Genomic DNA, 24,222 nt, shown 5'->3' with positions numbered 1-24,222 from the left:
TTAACTAAAGTCTTAAATAGAATGTAGAAGATTGTTACTACAACTACAAAAAATCAAGACTTGTAGTCAAAGGGTGAAAACCTTTGATGAGGAATTCACAACTCTAGTCGAATTTGCTTCAACACAAGCACATACCAAACATTATGCAACACTATTTATTACAATATGTACAAATGTGAGGAATGATCTAAAGGAAGTTGATGGAAGCATCAAGGAATTGAGAAAGTACATTGGTAGAGGAAAAAGATTGTATTGATAGTGTGCACTATCATACAAGTATCTGACTGAGTTTCAGAGCAAAATAAAGGGTAAGTTGAATGAACTTGTAACACTCACTACTAAGTTACAATTCCCAAAGACCAATAGTGAGGACTATGGAGCAGAAGTTGAGAATATACATGATGTGATTAGAGGCTTATAATTTGATAAGGAGAAGGCAACAAAGAGATTACCTAGTCTTAAAGAAATTTTGTTAGCAAAGATCAGCATTTTGCAGATGCAATTGGAGGAATGTCTTGTCACAAAGACTTCCTATGACAAATTTTCCTATGCTGACTTAAGTGTAGTTGAAGTGGCATCTTATGCTCTATGCACACTAATCAATATTTTAGATATAGTGAAGGAGAACTAGAAGAAGGGAGTGGAAAGACTGAAACTTATATATTCATATTACTTTTCCAGAATATCAAGTTGATCTATAGTAGGCCACCCAGTTTTTGTTGATACAATTTTCGACACCTTTGCCATTGATGTCAAAGGGGGAGTAATATGTAAAGAAAAATTGTATAGTTGTAAGTTATATATTGTATATGTATGGGGGATTACACTTATGTATCAATGTAAAGGAGTGATAAGGAATGTAATGATCTATCAAAACATGAATAAAATTGTTATGTTTTGAAGGTAGTTTTGTGTAGTTACTTTTATTTGTTTTTAAGTATTTATGACATCATTTTGGGACTTAGAAAATTTTTTCAAATGTTTCCATCAATGCCAAAGGGAGAGATTGTTATAAATATGGTCAAATAGACATCCTGATGGTTGTCATTTATGGCAACATATATTCAACATTTCATGTATGCATTTAGAGATAAAAATTTGTCTAAGTATTAGACAATTTGCATCAACACAAAGAGAAGATGTAATGTGAACAGATGACTCATTGAGCGTTATATCATGCATAGTTGAGGAAAGCTCTATGATAGTGTCATGATGAAGTATGCCAGTGTGTAGATGTGTATGCATAATACAGTGTGAGATATGATTGACATACTAGTATAGGTATTTAAAAAAGCAAAACAAAGCATAGTAGAGAATTGGATTATACAACTTGAGGAATTATTTTGGTAATGAAATAATTACTAAGTCATGATGCTCTAACTATGTGGATATTATTCGTGATGTTGGAGCATCCAGTGGTGTAAAGGCAATCCTGTATCACCCAAAAATATGCTTAGTGTTAGTTTCTAGTGTTTTCATTTCTAGATACTCATTTGGGTCAAATAAAGATTCCAACTCTCATAGTTCCACTATTGGTTTTCTAGGTTAGAGGTTTTTAGCACCTTGGGATACGTGCTAATGTAGAAAATAGGTTATTTTGTAATATAGCCATAATTATAATGAGTTAGAGGGTGTAATTTTGAGGGATGATTATACTTATAAATTAAAGCACTCTAGAAAAAGAATCAGGTCAAAAGGCTTTACGGTTTGAAATTTATTGTAGTTTTAAGTTGCTTGGAGACCTTCTAAGAGCACTCAAAGTCAGATTTGAGGCACTAAATGGCCTTGTACGGGCCCAAAAAATGGGGGATGAGAAAAGTTGGTCCATAGAGCTATAAAGAACTTGGAGAGCTTTCCAGAAATGTAAACAGTTCATTAATTAGAATCCTAGATCAAAAGTTATCCCTCCCAAAAGTTGGACTACCATTTCTGGATTCTTCTAATATTACACCAACTTTTGACATGTTTTCTAGAACCTTTTATTTTGATGGTGGATGTCAAATGCAATATTCTAGAATGTATTCCTAACCCTAAACCTAATTTTTGTACTTAAGGACATTTCTGGCATTGTAAACACAATTTTTTGGTGGAGTTTGGGAGAGGGTATTGTGAGGATGAATTTCTCCAGATTCATACAACATTGTAAGCCCATAGGGCATGTCTTTGAGTCTATTTTTAGTGTACTAAATGTAATAGTAGATCACTTCTGATAATAATATTTCCCTTTTCCTATTGAGTTCATTTTGTCTTGCATTGTGGCCTCGTCAAGTGGTATCATAGCAAGTTTTCTTGAGTGTGTGGACAGAGCACCAACTATGAGGCAGTTTGCACTAGGACTGTGTGGTTGTGGGTTTTGATATAAGAAGATTCCTCCATAAAGGGAGCATGGTGGAAGGGTTAGAGTTGTTACTCCTAAGGTTAGAGCCCTCCAGTGACAAGTCTAGGCATTGAAGGAGGAGATCCATAGAGGAATGAATGTTGTTGTAGGCGAAAAAAGTTTGGAAGAAAATGAAGAAGAAGGAAATATTGGATAGGAAGGGGAAGCAGATGGAGAAGTCCTAAAGCAAGTGGAGGAGAAGCTTTTTTGGGCCATTGCTAAGCTTGGAAAAAGACCTAAAATTGACGTCGACATGTTTTTAGGAAATCTAAACCTGGATGAGTTGATTAACTGGATCAATGAGCTAAAGGAATATTTTGAGTATGAGGATATCAAGGACCCTAATAGGGTTAAGTTTGTGAAGGAAAAAATGAAAGGCCATGCCAAAATTTGGTGGCAAGAGATTTAGTTGGAAAAAAATAGAAGAGGAAAGGAGAAAGTCACAAGATGGGATCGCATGGTGGACAAACTAAAGAAGTAGTTCATTCCTATTGATTACGAGCTTGATTTGTTCAAAAAGATGCAAGGGTTAAAGAAAGCAGGGAAATCTGTCTAGGAATACATAGAGGAGTTTTATCGAGTCCTTATTCAGGCAAGGCATGTGGAAACAAAAAAGGAGAAGGTTGCCCATTACATTAGTGGGTTAAGACCTAGCATTTAGGAGGAGTTAAGTCTAGTTAGAATGACTAGCATTGAAGAGGCATACCAGTTTGCCTTGTGAGTTGAGGAGAAGTTAAACAAAAATTGTTATGAAAGGCAAAGAGGGCATGATCAAGGAGGAAGGGGTAGTGGTAGGTCATTTGGAGGCTTAAATGAAGACCAAAAGAAAAATGAAGATGTGGTTACTAGCCAAAACAAGAGGAATGAGAGTTTCAACCACTTTTGTGATCAAAACTTTAGAGATCAAAGAGGAAGAGGTAGAGGATGTGGACAAGGTTTAGGAAGAGGAAGCTTCTATGGTACCTATTTTCATTGTAATGAAGAAGGTCATCATGCCTTTGAATTCCCTAAATGCCAAGGAAGGACGGATATGAGAGCTAATGGTCAAGAAAGGGTTGCTCATGTGAATGATGATGCACAGTCATCACATTCAGAGGATACAGAAAGAGTAGAGGTTCTAGTTAATAAAAGGGTCCTACTAAGTGGTGAGACTGAACCTAGACAAAGGAGGAATTTTTTTCATACTTGGTGCAAGTGTGAGGGTAAATATTGTGACGTGATTGTTGATGGTGGAAGCACTGACAATTTGGTGTCAAAGGAGATGGTCTCAAAGCTAAAGCTCAAGAGGGAGAAACACTCCAAACCCTATCAAATTTCTTGGGTGCAGGATGATCATAAGGTCCTAGTTAGTGAGCAATGTTTGGTAAAGTTTTAGATTGGGAGTTACCATAATGAGGCTCTCTATGACATTATTCCAATGGATTTCTACCATTTATTGTTGGGAAGGTCATGGCAGTTTGATAGGCATGTTATACATGATGGTCATGCAAATGCATACTCTCTAACAAAGGATAGAGTTTCACACAAATTGAAGTCCTTGATAAAGAAGGGTGAAAAGGTATGTAGTAGTGCTAGGATATGTCTTGTTGATGGAAGGAAATTTCTGAATGGCATGAAACATTAGCAGGTGTGTAATGCTTTAATTCCTAGAAAAGATAAGGAAGGTAGTAGTGAGATTCCACTTGAAGTTTCAAGTCTATTAAGTGAGTATGGAGATGTCATCTTTGATAATGTTCCAGAAGGGTTTTTTCCAATAAGGAAAACTAATCATCAAATAGATTTAGTCCATGGAGCTAGTTTTCCTGACAAGGCTACGCATAGGATGACTCCTACTAAGACTAAGGAGTTAAACAAACAAGTTGAAGAGATGTTGAGGAAAGGTTTGATTTGAGAGAGCTTGAGTCCATTTGTGGTACCTATAGTGCTAGCACCAAAGAAGGATGGAGAGTGGAGAATGTATACAGACTATTGGGCTATAAATAGAATAACCATCAAGTATCAGTTTCCTTTTCCAAGAATGGATGATCTTATGGAATGTTTGAGTGGAGCATGATACTTCACAAAGATAGATCTCAAGAGTGGATATCACCAGATATGGGTATGAGAAGGAGATGAGTGGAAGACTACAATCAAGACCAAGGAGGGTCTATATGAGTGGTTAGTCATGCCCTTTGGACTGACCAATGTGCCAAGCACCTTCATGTGGCTTATGAATGAGGTACTAAAGAAATTTTTGGGAAAATTTGTTATTGTCTATCTTGATGATATTTTGATTTTTAATAAGTCTTTGGATGAACATTTATTGCACATTTGTAGTGTCATTGAAAGGTTGAGGGAAGATAAATTGTTGATTAATTTGAAGAAGTGTAGCTTTTTCAAAAGGGAGTTAGTATATTTGGGGTTTATTGTATCAATTGAGGGTCTCAAAATGGATCCAAAGAAGGTGAAGGTCATCTTGGAATGGCCTACTCCAAGGTCTACCACTAAGGTAATGTCATTCTGTGGTCTGGCTAGTTTTTACAGGAAGTTCATTAGGAATTTCAGGAGTATATGTGCACCCCTAACTGAAATAATGAGGGGGGATAGAAAAGAGTTCAAGTGGACTACAAGAGCTTTAAGGAGTTTTGAATTTCTGAAGAAGAAGGTGACAAAGCAACCTGTGTTGGCACTTTCAAATTTCAATAAAGTCTTCCAGGTGGATTACAGTGCTAGTAACATTGTTATTGGGGTTGTATTGAGCCAAGAAGGTAAACCTATTGCCTATTTTAGTGAAATTTTGAATGATGCAAAGAAGAAGTATTATGTTTATGATCAGGAGTTCTATGCAATAGTTCAAGCCTTAAAGAAATTGAGGCATTATTTTTTGCCAAAATAATCTATCTTTTATATTGATCACCAGGCATTATAGTACCTAAATAGCCAAGGTAAATTGAATCAGAGACATTTGAAATGGGTAGAGTTCATGCAAAGCTATACATTTGTATTGAAACATAGAAGTGGAAGGGCTAATAGGGTTGTAGATGCATTAAGTAGGAGATAGTTGTTACTGACAATAATGTAGGTTGAAGTGATTGGTTTCGATGAACTCAAGAATATGTACCCTGAGGGTCCTAACTTTGTAGAGGCTTGGAAGGCTTGTAAAGAACATGTTCCTTTAGATAGGACTAGGTGGCCAAATTATATGATTCGGGATGGTATATTGTTCAATGGAAGTCAATTGTGTGTTCCAAGGAGTTCTATGAGGGAGAACATGATCAAGGAGAAGCAAAGTGGAGGGATGGTAGGACACTTTGGTTGGGATAAGACAATTACCATTATTAGAGAACATTATTTTTGGCCTCAATTTTCATAGGATGTGAAGAAGTTTGTGTAGAGTTGTCAAGTATATCAAAGAGCCAAAGGATTTAGTCACAATATTGGACTCTATTAGCCATTGCATGTTCCATCGAAGCCTTGGGAGGACATAAGTATGGATTTTGTTCTTGGATTGCCAAGGACACAATGGGTTAATGACTCAGTATTTTTGGTGGTTAATAGGTTCTCCAAGATGGCACATTTTGTTCCATGCTACAAGACTCATGATGCAATACATATTGCAGATTTTTTTTTCAGAGAGGCGATGAGGTTACATGGTCTCCCAAAAAGTTTTTTTTTTTTGATAGAGATACTTAATTTGTGGGGTATTTATGGAGGACTTTTTGGAAAAATTTGAGGACAAAATTGAAGTTCAATTCTGCACATCATCCATAGACTAATGGACAAACAAAAGTAGTAAATAGAAGTCTAGACAATTTGCTGAGGTGTTTAGTAGGAGATAAGCCCAAGGGATGGGATTTGATTCTACCACAGGAAGAATTTCCTTACAATAATTTTATGAACAAGAGTACTAGTAGATCACTATTCCAAATTGTGTGTGTGAGTATTCCAAGGACTGCACTAGAACAGATGAAGATGGAGTAAGGGGAGAGGACAAGTGCTGAGGCAGAAGACTTTGTTGAACATCTCAAGAACATACATGATGAGGTGCGAACACATATTACCAAGATGAACCTACAATATAAGGTTAGGGTAGATCAAAAGAGGAGACATAAGTAGTTCCAAGTTGGAGATCAGGTTATGGTATATTTGAGGAAGGAACGATTTCTAGTGGGTACCTACAACAAGCTAAAGATGAAGAATTTGGCCCCTACAAAATTTTGAAGAAACATGATTCAGGAAATGCATATGAGGTGGAGTTGCTAGATGGGATTCACATTTCTCCTATTTTCAATATTGCAAACTTAATAGAATATCATGATGATGGTGCAGATGAGGGGTTGATGCTAGAACCATGTCCAATTCCTATTTCTACGAAGGAAGAGATTAAATAAATTCTGGATAGTCATGTGGGTTGAAGTACCAGAAATAGGCAGTATGAAGACTACCTAGTGAAGTGGAAAGGATGACCAATAGAAGACTCAATTTGGATATCCACAATAAAGGTCTCCCATTTGGGTTTTCCTCTACTAGCTATAAAGTGATAAGGTCACTTTTCAATCTACCATGGGTGTCTGATGCAAGAGCATCCAGTGGTGTAAGGGCAATCCTGTATCACCCAAAAATATGCTTAGTGTTAGTTTCTAGTGTTTCCATTTTTGGATACCCATTTGGGTCAAATAAAGATTTCAACTCTCATAGTTCCACTATTGGTTTTTTCGGTTTGAGTTTTTTAGCATCTTGGGATACGTGCTAATGCAAAAAATAGGTTATTTTGTAATTTAGCCATAATTGTAATGAGTTAGAGGGTGTAAGTTGGAGGGATGATTATACTTGTAATTTAAAGCACTCCAAAAGTAGAATCGGGTCAAAAGGCTTTACAATTTGAAAGTTATTGCAGTTTTAATTTGCCTAGAGACCTCTTAAGAGCACTTCAAAGTCAGATTTGAGGCACTAAATAGCCTCGTACAAGCCAAAAAAAATGGGGTATGAACAAAGCTATTCCATAAGGCTATAGAGCACTTGGAGAGTTTTCTAGAAATGTAAACGGTTTGTTAATCAGAGTCCCAGATCAAAAGTTATGCCTCTGGGAAGTTGAACTACCACTTATGGATTCTTCAAATTTTACACCAACTTCTAACATGTTTTTTAGAACCTTATTTTTTGGTGGTGGATTTTAGATGGCATATTCTAGAATTTATTCCTAACCCTAAACCTAATTTGGGTACTTAAGGACATTTTTGCCATTGTAAAGGAAATTTTTTGGTGGAGTTTGGGAGAGGGTAATGTGAGGAGGATTTTCTCTAGATTTAGACAACATTGTAAGCCCATAGGGCATGTCTTTGAGTCTAATTTCAATGTACTAAATTTAATAGCAGATCATTTCTAATAATAATATTTCCCTTTTCCTGTTGAGTTCATTTTTTCTTGCATTATGCCCTCCTCAATTCTATAAGTTATTTTATATTATGTCAAGTGTGTGAAGACATGAGGGCTAACTGAGCAAAGATTTATAAATATGAAAGGTATAAGTAAAAATATTATATTGCATATTAAAAGTGAAAGTTTCATGATATGTGAATAATTGTGTAAACTATCTAAAAGATATGTGAGTCTTATGTGATGTGATTTCTAATGTATGTGTAGACACCCAAAAATTGGCAAAGACTTAAATTACATAATTTCAATCAATCAATGCAAATTAAGGAGGAAATCGGAAGTACACAACAGACTTTCAAATCAAAAATCACATTAGGTCATTAATCATCTATCAAATCAACAAGACCTAAATCAACTTTAAAAGAGGAGAAAAACAAATCAAAATCAATAATGAAATTCAAAAAGGGAGGAAGAAAAAGACAAACTATTGAAAATAAATAGAACATCTATTAAATCAATAAAGTCATTTATCCTCACAAAAGTAAAAATCTCCCTTTTACATTTAAAAGAATTGGAAGAATCCTCATTTATCCTCAAAATCAGGTCTATTGGACTCTTCCCCCTGGTATCTTATGAGATATTTTTAATTTCACCTCCATCCACTAGTCAAAGGTAAAAATCTTGATTCTTACTCAACCCCTTCCGAAATCTTATAAATAGAAGGGAAATTCAAGAGCCAAAGGACCCAAGTTTTAGGCATCTGCACCATAGGCACATTCTGAGCTATCATTTTAGCATCATCACTATAGCATGTTCATAGCATTTTAGCATTGTTTTTCATGTTATCTAGCATCATTTATTACATGTTAGTTCATTACATGTCTATTTTGATATCATTCTAGGAGTTGCTACCTGCATATAATCTGCATTATAGTTATAGATTTCGCATGCATTTTTGTAGATCTGCATTATAAGCACTCCTTTTCTAGACCTATCACTGAGATGTTGGTCTAAGAGCTTTCTTAGTGGTTGTAGTTAGGGAAACATGAGACACTCATAGAGTTTACATTTTGGCAATGATTTGTTGGGTTTAGTCTAGTTCGTTGTCATTTTGCTTGCACTCCGTCTTAAAGTCTCATAAATACATGAATATAGCATGTACAAATTGGTGTCCACCATGGGGCTTGAACTCAAAGCCTCTCTACTTTTTAATATTTCTATTTAATCTATTAGTTTTTGTAAAGATTTACATTTCCTGTTGGTTTCTTCTGCATATCTAATTGGTTGCAGGTTCTACAACACTCTAGAGGCTTCGTAATAGCGAAAATAAACTCTTACAGGCTTCTCCAAATGTAAAAAGGCCAAATCTACAATCTTCTGCCACAACATCACTTCTAAACTCTATTTTAACACTTCCAAGAAATCTTTTAACATATTTAAATCTTTCTATAGCACTTTTTAAGCTTTCTATAGTGCATATAAACATTTTTGTAGCACTTTTAAAGTTTCTTAAAGTGCATTTGCCATTTATTGTAGTGCATTTACTAGATTAAATAGCACATATGATACATTCTATGACACAAATGATCATTCTTGTAGTGCATTTGATAAATGTTATAATTTTCTAAATTTGACTTCCAGATCTGATTATCGATGGTTTATAGGTCTCTTCCAAGCTAATGAGAACTCCCAAACTATAGACAGCATGCAACAGGAATGAAGACCCTCATAAATGCACCTAGCCTTTGCTAGCACCAAATTAGGTAAGTGGACCTCAAACCTTTTTAATCAAAAGTGTGGCATTTCTAAGTTCCAAACCTAGCTTAATAGAAGTGTTTGATCTCACTAATCCAAATGGGAGTAGGCCTATGCTCACAACTCTTTTGAGTTGATTAGAATGCCTTACCTTCCGTAAAAATTGGTTACAATCAAATGAGGAAAGAAACCACACATAATTTAACTAGGGGCCCCTTTTTCTTTAGTAGTATAAGGGTTGGTGATTGAACATTTGTGTCTATTATGTTTGGGAAGTCCAGATAGTAGGCATATGCTCTCACTCTTCTCAAGTGATCAAATTCCCAAACCTATTTATGATTTCCATTTTCCTACTTTCCACTAGGTAGAGTTATCTAGCCATAGACAAGCTACCTCCCGAGTTGCCTTAGCAGGGTCGGTGAGAGGGAGCACCTCCCAATCTTGTATTCTTAATCGAATGCAAGCCACCCGTGTTTGGAATATAGCCTTCCTCTAGTAGTCCCATGAGGGATTGTGCCAAACCTCCTTAGTTTTGGTGGGAAGCTCTCTGTCACAAGAAAGGTAAATCCAAACATTATTGGTTAAAAACCAAAATCCACTAGTCATTGACTTTAGATAACCTTGTTAGGAAGCCCTTTTCTTCCATTTTCTAGATGTGTGTAGTTTTATATTTTATTCTAGTTGCTACTGCTATTGTGCTTGAATGTGTTCTAAAACTTAATACCAAACACCAGTGTAGATCATAGTCTTTCCAAAAGATGCAATTATAAACTGATATTGAGAAACCAAGTTCAAAATGAAAACACTGCTGAAATACCTTAAAATAGCACATCCATTGCCTAAAACAATGCATTTGGCTTATCCTTTGATGCATTTGAACTTTTTTATAGTACATATAACTACAAAATAGTGCATCTGAAACTTTAAACAATGCATTAACCCTGCATAACAATGCATTTAAGCCTGAAGTAACACATATGATAGATAAAATAGTGCATTTGAATATTCAAATGGTGCATATAATCAATAAAATAGTGCATTTGATCAATCCTATGATGTATCTGAGAAAAAAATCTAAAATAGAGGCTATCTACATACACAACGCTTGCAAACCAACAACAGATTTGGATACCCTTTTTCTCATTGATATTTTCCAAAACTAAGAAATACTAAAATTGACCAAAACCATTTTTAAAACAAGAAAAACTAGAAACATCAAGATTAATCTAACAGTCATTATTGCTTCACTTCGCATATCAAGCCAAAAATGTCTAGAGACACACATCGATTTTCTACTTGACTTTGCGAAAGTGAACTCAACCTATCAGCATTGCCAAACACCTTTTCCAATCTAGATTGTTACTGCAAATGAATCACAGTCAACGAAAACCCTCATATTGCAAAAATTCATAAGAATAAAGGAATCCTATCCATAGTTCATGCCACCATGTAAAACTAGTCTAACCACAAAGCCAAAACAATCACCTATACGAGTGAGTGCTAGAATAGCCAGCAGAACCATCAAACACATGTAACCTTTGAACCTTATTAAACCTATCACACCAACAAATTTTTCACCAAATGCAGTTACCCATGAGTCACCCTTATTCAATCGAAATTCAAAATCCTTTTCCACAATGGATTCATCTAACATATGGAATGACAAGAGCATTGAAACTAAAATTGAATATTTTCAACAAAATCCTGAACTTGTCGATATCATGGACAAGATACTCGAGAAACACAAAGAACATTATATACTAGCATTAGCACAACAAGGTACGAAATTGCCATCTGATTTTAATGTGACCAATCTAAAATGAGACAAAGAAGAGTCACCCCAAGATGTTGTCACACAAAAATTACAAGACCTACAAATGGAAATGGAAACGATGAAGTGAGAAAAAATACAACCCATAGAATTTAGCCTCGAAAAGGTGTGTCCTCTTCCATTTGATAAAAGCATTACCTTCACACCTTTCCCTCAAAATTTGCAAATACCAAAATACAATAAATATTATGGCACATTAGATCCACAAATTCACCTCAGACAAATGTATACCCTAAGTATGGAATTTTTCCATGACACGACTTACATAATGCATCTATTTCCTAGGAGCCTTGGAGGGAAAGCCATGGAGTGGTTCTCCAAGCTACCCTCCAACATGAAAACCTTTGACCAATTGGATTCTATATTCATTGCCCAATATTCTTATAATATCAAAAGGGAAGTTACAATGATTGATTTGTGCAACACAAAACAACTTCCAAGTGAATCATTCAAGATCTTCCTACAATGGTGGAGACACACATTTTCCAAGTATCATAGAGACATACTGGACAAAGAGAAGACTGGCATCTTCATCAATAGTCTCTCAAAACCCATGAATTACTGGCTCCAACTCTGAGGGCCTAAAGACTTTAAGACTACCTTAGAGAATGCTACTAAGGTAGAAGAGACCCTGATAAATAATGACATTATTAAACTATCAAAAGATGGTAAGGGTTTTTCAAATAACTCCACATAGACTCACAATTCCTCTAATTATACCATTGATAAACAAAAGTTGTGGTGGAGAAACAACAACAAAAACACTGTCAATGATGGGGTGGTCGAAGCTAACCCTGTTAAACTACAAACCCAACTCCATCCAAATTAGTCATATCCTATCATCAACAACACCAATCCAAACACACCTCAACAAGACAATGCCCATCCATTTTATCAATGAAATGTGGTAATTCCCTCAACATCTAATCAAATAGTCACTTATAATCAAGCTCCTCCTCTACGTAGATATCAGCCTTCCGATATAATCAAGGAGTATACACCTATTGGGGTGTCTTATGAGAGTGCTTTACAAACCCTCTTGGCTGATGAACTCATTGTACTCCTCAAAGCCAAACCCTATGAACCTCAAGTCAAGCCGAAGTGGTGGAATGAAAGGCACATTTGTGCCTAGCACTGAAATAGGGGGCACTTAACAAACAATTATTTTTCCCTTAAGGGGGCCATACAAAAATTAATCAATGATGGAACTATCGAAGTGAATAACCTTAGCAATAATGAAGACCATACAACCTTCAAGAAACCTTTCATGAGTCATGAAAAGGGTGAATCCTCTAGAGGTAATCAGAACACAGCCCCTCACACTAAGGTTAATTATGCTCATCATTACGACAATACCATCAACATGATCTCTAGCTTTAATGACATCGTAAATTTCATCATAATTAAGGATAAAAACAAGAAATAATCATCAAATGTCATTACTCGAGGCTAGGCCTCTAAAGTTATTTTACCAGGACCCATCACAAATTTTGATCATGCAACTATGAGTTTCTCCTTGTGCAAATATAAGTTGGTCAACCAATTACTTAAGACTCCTATCATATCTCCATTTTTGAATTGTTGCAAATTTCCTTGGAGTATAAAGAAATACTCACCAAATCCTTAGTACCAAATGACCTAGATGTGAGTAGATTTAAAAACATGGTCAGCAATCTAGTTTCCCCTCACTACATATCCTTTTTAGCCCAAGATGACATGTCTATCATCCAGCCACAAAACTCTCCTTTGCATATTGAATTCTTTATCCATAGAAACAGAGTTAAGAGAGCATTGGTTGGCAATGGGGTAGGTCTCAACATTTGCACACTAAATTTAGTGAAAGCCCTAGGATATATAGAGGATGTGGTTGACCCAAGAAAGATAATCACCATCAAAGCTTATGATGACAAGGAGAGATCCTCCAAAGACATGGTTATTCTACCAATCAGGGTAGGACTAGTTGTGAAATAAATTGTTTGTTAAGTCTTAGACTTGTAATTAACTTATAACATCCTGTTAGGAAGAATGTGGATTCATGACATGCAAGTTGTTCCCTCCACTTGCCATTAATGTCTTAAATTTTTGTACATGGGTCAAGAGGTGACCATACCTGGGGATCAACACTTTGCCCAATATTGTAACTCCCTTATTCCTCATAATAGGGAAGAAATAGGTACCCCAACAGATGACATCAGCCAATCCACATCAACAGATGCTTCATGCCCTATTGGCTGAAATGACAACCACTTATCTACATCAACTAAGGGTAAAGAGAAAGTTGGTTGTTTGAGTTCTTCGCTTCCTTCACCATCATCATCCAAAGACCCTAAATAGTCACACTATGAAGAAATGGATAGATTAATGAAAGAATTTAATAGAAAGTGTAAACTACAATGCAAAGGGGTAGGTGAGTACTCAGTCTCCTTATTTGATCCCCCACTTTCTCCGAGATCCCATGGAAAACCATCATCCACCACTAGACCTTATCATGCACATTTTGTCAAAGCAAGTGGAGTACCTCCAAGCTTGGTAGAAGAAATTAGTCAATAAAGAATTGACATCTCCCCCCACCTACATGGAAAAGGTTTTGATCTAATGAAAAAGATGGGGTATACGGGAGATGGTCCCTTAGGGAAAGGGATAGGCATCGTCGAACCTCTAATAGAAAATTTCAGGTCCAATAGATCCAAAATAGGGGTGGGGTACAAAAAAAAGGACAAGGCACAAACCTCTTTTGAGTCTTGTCCCAAGCATAGTGATTCCTCCTCTTCCACCTTGGTGTGGATACCTAAAAAAAGGGATGGTAATAACTAGAAAATAACTAACATTATAAATGTAAATTTATGCCTCCTAGGTTTACATCACACAGGAGAACCACCCATAGACACCTCTAATAATGAAGATGATGACAATTCCACTAATGGGAATTTGAATCTTATCTGAAGAGTCTCTTCACGACAAAGAATGTGATGTTGTTCACATGCCCATATCCAGTGGTTTCACTACACGAGGATCAACCTCTCATTCAATTTTTACTTCACCAAGAGTCAGAGTACAATAGAGAAACATAGAAGATGATGAACACATTGAAGGGTTTTAGTTTCAAACCCTATTTCTTGACTTCTTTCCAACAGAATTCAAAGATGACTACCATGAGCCCCTCGCAAACTCTACTTTTCCTAACACTTTAGAGGAAGAACATGTCATAGACCTAACTGATATAGTGTATGAGCCATCTAACAAGATCATGTCTTTAAACCCCATTGAATATTTTCCATATTATGAATCACTCTTCCTAGTACATCCTAAACTCATTAGCTAGGATACAACTAAGCCTCGCCATATTCGATATTTTGGCATTGACCATGATGTCTTCATCTACCATAATGTGGTTGGACCATCTCGTCCACAAAGAATAAAAGAAATGCACATAGTCGGGTCTAATATCAATCACCTCAGTCACACTAGAATAGGTTGAGCATTTCATAGCCTTGATGATCACTACAAAGTTGTAGCTCATCTTGAGAAAAAAATAGAAACAAATAGAAGTGACACATCCCAAGGTGAAAACCCAACTATAGCACCCATCGATGAGGTTATTGATACCTTACTCAAGCACTCTGAGGAAAGATCATATATCTTGATTGAACCAACAGAAAAAGTCAACATTGGTACAAAGTAGGAACCAAGGGTCATCTATTCGACACAATCCTTAAGCATAGAAGAAAGAAGTTGTTCATTCACTTCTTTGAAGAGAGGAAAATAAAATTTTCATGGTCTTACATAGACATGCTAGGATTAGACCCAACTTTAATCCTCAATCACCTCAACATTTCTCTAGAGGTCAAGCCAGTTAAGCAAAAGCTTAGAAAAATGCATCCCCACATAGCTCTACTAGTCAAAGTTGAATTAGAGAAATTGATCAGCACCAATTTCATTCAACCATTGGCATATGTGTCATGGATATCTAACATTGTGCCTATATCAAATAAAAATGGTAGCATACACATCTACATTGACTTTCAAGATGTAAGCAAAGTATATCCTAAGGATGATTTCCGCCTTCCCAACATTGACACCATTGTAGATCTAACAATAGGCCATTCCATGTTTTCACTCATGGATGGATTTTCAGGGTATAATCAGATAAGTATAGCACCAAAGGACCAAGAAAAAATAGCCTTTACTTGTGCATGGGGCACATTTTGTTGCAATGTGATGCCCTTTGGGGTAAAGAACGCAAGGGCCACCTATCAATGGGCCATGACCACTATCTTTCATGACATGATGCACATCTTTATGGAAGATTATATGGATGATATGCTTTCCAAATCCCATACTTGAGAAGAACATCTCCCCATCTTGGACAAGATATTTACCCACCAAGAAGCATTCAAGGTTAGGCTAAATCCCAAGAAATGTGCTTTTAGCATCAAATCTGGCAAGGTTCTAGGATACATCATCTTGGCCAAAGGGATAGAAGTTGATCTTGAAAAGCTATAGGCCATAGTCAGCATGCAACCTCTAAAGAACCTGAGCTAGCTATGCTCTCTTCAAGGAAAACTTCAATCAATCCATCATTTCATTTCCCAATTAGCAAAAAAGTGTGTGTCTTTCACCAATTTACTACACAAGGACAATTTTTAAATGGGATGATTAGTGTCAAAAGGCTTTTGATTTACTCAAAATCTACTTGATGAATCTGCTCATGTTGGTACCTCTAGTATCACACCAACCATTGTCATTATACGTCTCCCTAATGGATAAATCAATTGGACCTCTTAGCACAATAAAATGACAAAGGAAAAGAAAGGGCCATTTATTACATCAGTTGCACCCTAGTCAACTATGAGCTTAATTACTCCTTTATTGAAAAGGCCTATTTAGTCATGGTTTTTTCTTCCCAAAAGCTATGCCATTATCTTCTAACACATAAGGTAAAGCTCATCTCCAAGATTGATCCTCTCAAATATCTTCTTAGCAAAATAACATTAACAGGTAGATTAGCCAAGTGGGTGATGATCCTAAGTGAGTTTGATAATGAGTATGTTGATAGGAAAGCTATAGAAGGATAGGCCATTGCTGGTCAATTGGAAAATGTGCCTATAGAGAGCTCAAATCCTATCTTAGCTGATTTCTCAGATATGCACATTCTTCAAATAGAGCTAGTAACTTGGAAATTTTATTTTGATGGTTCTTACACACACCATGGATCAAGCGCCGATATTTTGTTCATCACGCCACTAGTTGTTACCATCCCCAAGTCTTAAAATTTACTTTTCCCCTACACCAACAACATGGAAAAATATGAAGCTTTGGTCTTGGGCCTTAAAATAGCTTTAGAATAGAAACTAACAGTGCTAGAGCTTTATGGAGACTTTGAGTTGATTATCAATCAAGTCACTAACACATATCAGAACAAGGATGAAAAGTTATTGCCTTACAAACATATGGTTGACACACTTAAGGCATGTTTTGTTCATATTAATTTTGAACAAATTTCCAGTGATGAGAATAGAGCAGTAGATGCTATGGCCACCTTGGCCTCCTTACTCTAGTTACTGGAGTAGCATGAGCGATATGAGTTCTTAGTAGAAGAGGCGGTTCAACCCATGTTCACTCAACCTGACTCCCTTATCATTTGTCATTTAGACACTCCTAATTCCCTCTAATATAACCCCATCATCACTTACCTCTATGATAACACTATCCCCTCTAACCTCTCACACAACCAAAGACATAATTTCATTTGACAAACCTCACGCTACACTCTGGTGGCTCATACACTGTATAGGAAAGGTATTGATGGTACTTCGTCTAGATTTCTTGAAAAGGATGAGTGGAAAGTCACTCTACAAGAAGTCCATGTATGGATTTGTGAGTCACACTCTAGTGGGTTTACACTAGCAAAGAAGATTCTTAGGATGGGTTATTTTTGGCCAACCATGGAAAAGGATTCTATCAACTATGTTAAGACTTGCAAAAAATGTCAAATCCATGGTAACCTTATTCATGCACCAACCCAAGAGCCCAACCCTTTGGCCACACCATGACCTTTTTATTAGTGGGGCTCTGATTTGATTGGAGCCATCCACCAACCTTCCTCTAGCAGACATAAATGGATTATCACTGCTACAAAATACTTCACCAAGTGGGTCGAAGTGGCACCACTTGCCGACTCTATAGGAAAAAAAATCTCTTCCTTCATTCTAAACCATATCATTTTTCACTTTGGCATACCCCACACCATTCTCACAGATAATGCCTTGTACTTCAAAAATCAAATAATTGATGAATTATGTGAAAATTTTCACATTATACACCATTCCTTGTCAATTTATTATCTCCAAGGCAATGGCCAAGAAGAGGCCACCAACAAAACCATTATCAATATTCTCAAAAGAATCATCAATGACATTGGTAGAGATTGGCATTTATAGTTGAACCCCACCCTCTAGGCCTATAGGACGAGTGTTGGGACACCAATAGGTGCAACGCCCTTCTCCTTGGTTTATGGTTTTGAAGTTATTCTTCCTTTAGAGGTTGAGATCCCATCCTTGAGAGATTCTCTTCATGACGTCCTATCGGATGAGGACTACAGAGTGGCCAATCTAGAGTAGCTAGAATTATTAGAAGAACATTAGTATGCAGCACATGAACACCTCAAAGTGTATCAGAATAGGTTATCAAGAAATTACAACAAAAAGTTCAAACCCTGTATTTTTTAGATTGGTGACCTAATGCTCTAAGAAAACCGTAAGAACCAAGCTACGAGGGAAAAGAAAGGAAAATGGGAGGCCAATTGGATTGATCCATACATTGTAATAGAGTCTTTTGGGACTGGTGCTTACAGACTTTCAGATTGTGATGGCATAGACCTAGCTAAGCCCATCAATAGCATCTATCTCAAAAAAATTTATGTCTAGAACTTTGAGAAACTCTTCATCACTGAAAATACCAAAAATATCAAAAACATAAGAAAATACCAAAAAAAAAAATTGGTACAAAAGAAGTGAGAAATGTCACCCTTGGTTTGAAAAGGAGCAAGAGATAGCACCTTTGGACTTCCCTAAACAACACAAGTCCTTCAATGCCAAAAAACAATCAAGATAGTATTCAACCAACTTCCTCTGTGAAATTTTTTTGCTTGTTTTAGATTTATCTAGCACAGTTGAGTTAATCTCACACATGCCCAATTAAGAAACACTTGTGAGTTACAATTCAGTGGTTCCTTGGCATCAAACGCAATTCACAGCAGCAGAGACAATTAGTATAACAACAACATAGGGAAGAATAACAAAGCAAGTTAAACATGGAGTCAGATTATGTATTGAGATACCATAGACATGAATTGCAAGAAAATCAATGCACATCTCAGTTATCTGCCATGACTAATAATCCCCAGTGTCCATTTTAGCCCTCATTCAAACCCACTTGACATCACAAATTTCCTTTTTTGCCTCCTGCATCTCAAATATAGATATCCAAGCCCACTTTTTGCATTTTGACCCACTTTTGGTCTTCTTGATTCTTTAGGTGCCTCCACACGGTCCTGGTTATCCCCGTATTCCAACAAATCTCACTCACATCCTCATTCCACTCCCACCAATTCAAAAATTATCAAAAAAAATCCAAATTTGCCAAAAATTATCAAAAAAATCAAAAAATTGTCAAAAATTATCAACAAAATTCCAAAATCATCAAAAAAATTCAAAATTTGCTTAAAATTATCAAAAAAATTCCAAAATTGCCAAAAAATTATCAAAAAAATCCAAAAATTGTCAAAAATTCCAAAATTGCCAAAAATTATCAAAAAAATTCAAAAAATGCTAAAAATTATCAAAAAAAATAAAAATTGCTAAAAAATTTCAAAAAAATTTGAAATTTGCCAAAATTTATCAAAAAAATCAAAAATTGCCAAAAACATTCTAAAGGAGGTAATAATTGCCAAACATAGCCAAAAAATCGTAAAAATTAACAACATCCCAAAATTCCAGTCAAATGTGGCCCACTTTAGCTCAAATAGGCTATTTAACTATGCATAAATTATTGATGTATTTTCAAACTGATAATCTGTTGATTTCATGTTGAACTGATGTCCATCTATAATTCCTACTCCTTTGGGATAGGTTTGCGTACCACGACCGATTTTATATGAAATCAATGGTGAGGCCCACTTTATTGAAAAAGATTTAAATATTTTATGACATGTTTTATGGCTCCATTACTCCTAGCAAAACAATATGAAGTGTCTCAACAGTATTAAGAAGTAGCGTAGTTATGTCTTGAAACATCTCATTGGGCTTTGGAAAATCTAGCACAACACGAATAGTGCAAGAGGCTCTGACAGAGTCCCCTCTTCTTTCCTCTTGTCAAGAACAACAATTCCCAATGGATTTTTAGTCTTATTTATGTTGCAGTGACCATGATTGATCTTGACCCCTTCAACAAATATATCAATGCTATCCCGAAAGCCTAGATATTTGTCGAACTCTTTCATCATCACCTAACAGGGGGCACAAAATAAGCAAGTGTGAGTTTGAAAGATCGCCATGGCCCCCCCCCCTCCTTCGTTGGCCCAAATGCATTTTTTAGGCCCCTCAAGTGCCTTTTAGGCCCAAGCGCCTTTTTCAAGGCCCTATTTCACCTTTTTCAAGCCCCTTAAGCACCTTTTTAGGCCTAAGTGTCCTTTTTGGGCCCTCAAGTGCCTTTTTAGGCCCACGCACCTTTTTCAAGGCCCAAGTGTCCTTTTTGGGCCCTCAAGTGCTTTTTTTAGGCCTAAACACCTTTTCAAGGCCCTGTTTCACCCTTTTAGAACCCTCAAACACCTTTTTAGGCACTAGACACCTTTTACAGACCCAAATGTCCTACCAGGGCCCTAAAGTGCCTTTTCAAGGCCCTATTTTTCCTTTTTCAAGGCATCATAGTGCCTTTTTAGGCCCCCAAATATTCCTAACGCCCTTTCATAGGCCTCACGAGGGTCCATCTTGACACACACGTAGAGAAAAATCCCAACTTTGGTCTTAAAATTGTCCATAAAGGCTATCAATACACACATAAATATGTTTTAAATGTCACATCTCTCCAAATGTTACGCAAATTTGTACTCATCTTTCATTGAGAACCCACACAAACATTCAATTCCTCACATACAAGTAAAGGTTTTCCTTACTCTACAGATTGTATGGTTCACACTTATATGAAGATTGAAACCTTTCCAAATATTTTTCACAAATCCCAAAAACATTCAAATATCTATTAAAAATCTCAAAAACGTTCACATATTCCTCAATATATCTTTAAAAACCATCCAAATACATTCCAAAAATACCAAAAATAAACTCGATAATGTTTATCCGATGCATTACAATCAACATTAGTTGTCCTTTTTCTTGCCACAAAAACAAAAACAACTTTTATTCTACTACGATGGCAACGACAACATTACATTCAAATAGTGTCTGGTAGATTATTTATTCTGGCCTCCCTGGGGGATGTGGCATGATAGGGTGTCCAATCAATTATGTTTCTTCTAACCTAGGTCTAGAAGAGGAAGCCCCTAGCATCAATCCTCTACATACCCACACTGCATCCATGGGAATCAAAAACCTACCATCGTGTAATTGCACATTCAATAGTTGTGTGAATTCCCTATCCACTAACTACATCTCGCACCGATTCTCATTTGGGAATGCTTGATGATAATGTCCCATTTAATAAGTGGTTTTTAGTGTACCTTCATCATCCATTGCATCTCCACAAACACATTCTCCACTAGCTTGTTTATCCCTAGTACAATGATCGCTTGTTGGGCCACATCTCGCTCCTTCTATATTTGATCAGTCACCATTTTCCAATGCTCCATGTCTACTTGTGCCTCACCCAACCACTATTGCAACTATCTCACTTTCACCTCACTCAATGCTAACCACTCCTATAGCTTCAATGACAGGGAGTTTGATTTTACAATCGCCTCCCTAAACAACTCAGACTATGACTGTAGTAACACTAGCTCATTTAGCATGCTCTCCAAACCCACTTGTGCCATCTTTAGAGATTCTTGCAACCTCTAAGATTGTGACTACTCTACTTGCATCCCCACATCATTTCCCTCCACTCACGATTGCTCCACACACAGTTTTGCTTCTAGTGATTGCACCTGTGCCCGCTTCGTATTCACCACCACTTGGAGTCATCTTGCCTCCATTTGCACTCCATCTTCTCGTGCTTTCTCCATCAACCCAGCAAAAATGTGGCTTCATATTTTTCATTTTTTGCCTGGACTATCTCTACGGCCAACATTATCCATAATTCTTCTACATCATTTGTTGATTGATCTCCACCCTTGCCTCTAGTCATGGCTCCTCCATATTTACCCTACTTGCTTCCCCTTTCATTAACCCTTGTCCTGGAATCCTGAGACTCATCAACCAATGTGCTTCACTCATCACCTCACCCACACTACCATCTTTCGCAGCCCTTAGAGCTTTTCCCACAAACTTTTTAGGATATTTTATGTCCCCCACCTCCTTTGCCACTCCTGACATCTCTTTGTCATCTTAGGCAGACTATTCTCCACCTACATCATCGGCTCATCATCCAATACCACCTACAATGCCTATTGTGTTGTGGTCCCTGACAACATCATTAACACTAACAAGGGTGTTTCTTTCACCCTAACCCCTGCATCTTCAAGTTGTGTTGACCCCCATCCCACATGACTTGATTCACCTTGCTCCTAAATTCACGCTTAAAGTTCAAACTGATACACTAGTTCCTTAGAGGTTCACCAAATGTGCTTCGCTCTTCACCCTTGCCTAATCCACTTTTCCTGGCTAGCATCACCCTCCTATTATGACTAATCTAGTGAGCCCAACATGCTTTCACTTACATGCTTCCTCAAACTTCTCAATAAACCCAACAACCACATTCTACTCTTCACCTTATTTTGTTCCATCCCCATGATATCTACCTATTTATAGTCATCACTCACCCGGGACTCATTCTTTATTGGTCTTGCCATGTGTTTATTCTCTGCATCCCATTGCACTAGTACCAGGTACACTTGACCTCAACTCTGACACTCAGACACCCTAATACTTGTTTATGCACATCACCAGATAGAATCCGCTGCTAAATCACCACTGACACATCTCACACTTTTTAATCCAACCTATACAACAGTTTCTTCCAGGAAGAATTGAACAAACTTGACACTATTACACATAATTTTCAGTATGCCTAGTCCACAAATAATAGGTTTTTCTACTATTATGCACTTATAGTACCTCGATGATGTGTTTGACTAGAGGTACTAGGATGAAGTCATGATATTTTATTTTCCCTTGGTTTTTCATTGTTTAACTCTAGTGATCCTCTGATTTCATGCATTATTGTTGTCCACTTGTAAGTGTTTCCTCTCATTTGGAAAGCCATGTGTACCTCAACCAATTTTGTACAATATCTTAGGCGAGTTCTTTCATCTGACATGTGACTATTTGCATGCCTATTCTCATTTTTCTATGGCTATAACTTTTGTTTTCCAGTAGTTGTCATATTTTTCATGTACATTGTTTGTGTTTGCTGGTACTTCTTGGCATGACATAGTATTCATATCACCATAGCTGAGCTTGTGGTGGTTGTACTTAGTCACTTTTTTATTAAACGCTCTATGATGACAGTTAATTTGCATCTCTTTACAAAACAAGTGACATATAGTTGCATTCATTTAGTTTGCATTTTCATCTTGGGTCCCTTGAGAACACACGGTTGGCACATAAATTAGGATAACACATATTTAAGTCTCATCAACATTGATCAACAAAGAGGCTAAACAATTCAAGTAAGGCTATCCAACAATAGGTCACAAACCAACATACTCGTACACGGTTAACACTCTACTATTGTGGACTCAGTCTCATCACAACACTACCACCTTGCATCACACTTCATCATCGCCTATCATCTATTCCACCTATTGCATTATGTGACTTTTGAATATCAAACAATTATGGTTACTACTTCATTACACCTTTCATCACATTTTTATGCATTCACTTCTTCATCTATTCTTAATAGGGTCTCAAGTTTCATTTCTGGCTTTTGAATCTCAAAGGTTGAGTCCCATCCCATGTCTTTTTATCTCTAGCACATTCATTTCATTCCCTTTTTCACTATTCATTCACCTCATTTTCTCATCTCCTTTACACACTTCATTACATTCCCATTCCATTTGTTACATTCCATTTTATCATGTTTCATTCCATTACATTTCATTCCATTTTGTTTTATTATACTGCATTGCATTACCTTTCACCACATTTTCATTATGTTGTCATTTCATGTCATTTTTCATTTCCATTACATTTCCATTCACTTACAAATTTCATTTCATTTCATTGCATTTTATCACATTTTCATTCCATCTCATTACATTTCCATTCACTTACAAATTATAGTTCATTTCATTTTATCACATTTTCATTCAATTTCATTACATATTTGTTCACTTACAAAATTAATTTCATTTCGTTACATTACATTTTATCACATTTCCATTTTATCACATTTTTCATTTCATTCCACTTTGTTATATCCCATCTTATTCATCACATTTCTTTCATCACATTATTCATTTATCATAATTCATTTCCTTGTTGATCTCAAATTGGTTTTGACAAGTGTCAACACACTTAAGCTATTTACTTAATTCATGTTGAACTAGTAATGCATGCCAAGCACAACATGAAAATATTAGACCATGTTGAGTTGCAATGAGTGTTGAGTTACTCATATGCCAAGTCACTCAAGTTTTGGGCAGATAGACCATGCCAAGTGATTCAGGAGCTGAAAAAATAGTAAATATCGAGTAGTGCAAATACCATGTCACAGTATATAGAACAAT

This window comes from Cupressus sempervirens, chromosome 2, assembly GCF_028749045.1.
Source record: "Cupressus sempervirens isolate cs-2001-9-10 chromosome 2, ASM2874904v1, whole genome shotgun sequence".
Taxonomy (NCBI): Eukaryota; Viridiplantae; Streptophyta; class Pinopsida; order Cupressales; family Cupressaceae; genus Cupressus; species Cupressus sempervirens.
Note: the sequence above shows the minus strand (reverse complement) of the source record.